This window comes from Sinocyclocheilus anshuiensis, unplaced genomic scaffold (assembly GCF_001515605.1).
Source record: "Sinocyclocheilus anshuiensis isolate Anshui unplaced genomic scaffold, SAMN03320099.WGS_v1.1 scaffold1009, whole genome shotgun sequence".
Classification (NCBI taxonomy): domain Eukaryota; kingdom Metazoa; phylum Chordata; class Actinopteri; order Cypriniformes; family Cyprinidae; genus Sinocyclocheilus; species Sinocyclocheilus anshuiensis.
The window spans coordinates 96669-98907 of record NW_015555761.1 but is presented as its reverse complement, the minus strand read 5'-3'; the positions used below and the strand labels follow the sequence as shown (position 1 = coordinate 98907).

Here is a 2239-nt window from a genome sequence, read left to right as displayed (position 1 = left end):
ACAAAAAGTGAAACATGTAAGCAAGTTTTATCAGAATCAGAATCAGCTTTATTTGCCAAGTGTGAATTTGTGGTTTTACAGGAGCTCTTGGTACATACACATTAGTGGTGCAACGGATCACAAAACTCACGGTTCAGATCATACTACAGATTTTGATTCACGGATCGGATCATTTTTCAGATCAGCAAAAAAAAGATTGCTTTTCATTTATTACTAAAAGCTTACGTTAAGTAAGCTTCTGACAATCTTAGAAGCTTAGTGAACATGGCTTCACAAGTAGGGCTGGTAATTGTGGCTGTGGGGCTGGTAGCGCTACGGGTTATGGAGCTGCTAACTCCTTGGGGTGTTGCGCTGGTAACTCCTTGGGCTGTGGGGCTGGTAACTGTGGCTGTTGGGGTGGTAACTCCTTGGTCTCTAGGGCTGGTAACTGTGGCTGTGGGGCTGGTAACGCCTCGGTTTGTGGTGCTGGCACCTTGTTGGGCAGCATGACTGGTGTTACGTAGGGGAGTATAGCTGGCAACATGTTGGTCAGTGGGGTTCTGAAAGTAGTTGCTCACTTTCTTTGCTGGCCAAAGGAGTTGGTTTGGTGGAGTGGGTGGAAGCTCCTCTGAAGAGTCTGAATGCTCACTTGATTCCAACTGGGTGCTCAGTTGACTCTGGAGAAGTTTTGCACTTGGCCTACAGAAGTTAACACAAACATATAAGGCACACCTTACCTACTGTTTTTATATTGGGCCTGGGCGATAAAACGGTATCGATATTTATTGACGATCTGCCTTCATCGATAACAATAGAAAATTTTTTCGATATAACTCAATACAGTTTAACTTACATGCACTAAAATTTAAACAGACACGAAGTTTGGTTGTATTTACAACCCTTAATCGTGCACCATCCCTGGATCACAAACAATCTATCAAATGCCTTGAAGAAGGCGAGTACTACGAGTGAAAAGCCAAAAAGTTGTGTTGCTGTGTTGGGTCACACAATCGGCATGTGAAATCAGAACACACAAACACATGAAACTGAGTACGGTACCTGCCGGCAACAAGGAGACTGTGAATAAAAAAGGACATGTCAGCTCGTCAGTGTGCCAGTTTCTTGGTTTAAAATAAATTACAATTAAAAATTAAAATAGAGCAAATCAGATTTTGAAAGAAATTTGGCACTTAAAATAACCATTTATTGATTACATTGTTTCACCACCAGGTGGTGACAAGTGACTGTTTAAACATTTTTTTTTTAAATTGAATCTTCATTCAACAGATTATTTCAAATACACTGATTCATCCAGTAATGAAACAAAAGTATTTATGAGCGAATCATTGAATCATACATTCAAACTGATGTTTTTTAAACAATGAATTTAAATTAATTGCAAATGTGAAATTACACTGCATCAATATTTTGTCAGAGCCTCCAGTAATAGTTCAGAATCATGATCACAGCAAACAAATAGGTGTTTTTCAATTTATTCAGAATTGTGCAGCTCTAAGTTATCGATACCGAATGACACAAAACATATTGTGATAAATTGTTTAGCTGTATCACCCAGCCCTATTTCTTATTATTTCTAGTAGGCATGGAATTTGGCCTGCATTGCTCCACAAACACCTACCTTCTTTTTCTTGAGATATTTTCTGTATCTGTCAAGTCTGATGAATATTCAGCTTGGTGGAGTTTAGCCCTGGCTTTGGAATAAGTGGCTGTAAAACCAGGGTTTCTGCAGACTTGAACACGTTAAATTTAAGACTTTTTAAGACCTTTTTAATACCACCTTATATGAAATTTAAGACCTAAACCTGTAATAGAAACAGGGTGCGAACTACGGGGGAGCTAGGGGGAGCTCGGCTCCCCTTAATAAGATATGGGCTCCCCTGAAAACGTGATTTGTTAAATTTTGGGGGGTCTCAAAAAATATTGACAATGTGTTATTTTGACGTGCAATTTCAGTTTTGTGTAATGTGATCATCGTGGATTATTATGTGTAAAATTGCAAAAATATCATTCATTCATGCATGACGGCGATTTTAACCTAATTCACTTCAATAAAGATAACTATACATGCTATTCTTGTCATGAGCATCAAGGTGTGGGGGCGCTGCGGTGCAAATTCCACTCATGTTTAGTACGTTAACTCAAAGACTCATAGAAAAAATATAAACGTTGGACTCTGTGTTAAGGTAAGGCATGTTATTCACAATTATGTGTTGTAAGTAGCAAAGCCATTATATTAGCT

General features: G+C 38.7%; 1 long non-coding RNA gene across 1 annotated transcript; it reads right to left on the bottom strand.

Moving 5' to 3' along the window:
• Window positions 1–311: 311 nt before the first annotated feature.
• On the bottom strand, window positions 312–1703 carry LOC107673982 (uncharacterized). Its single transcript, XR_001632461.1, has 3 exons — window positions 1619–1703; window positions 1039–1056; window positions 312–678 (listed from the first exon to the last, which is right to left on the bottom strand). It is a non-coding gene; the product is annotated as an uncharacterized LOC107673982 (long non-coding RNA).
• Window positions 1704–2239: the final 536 nt, after the last annotated feature.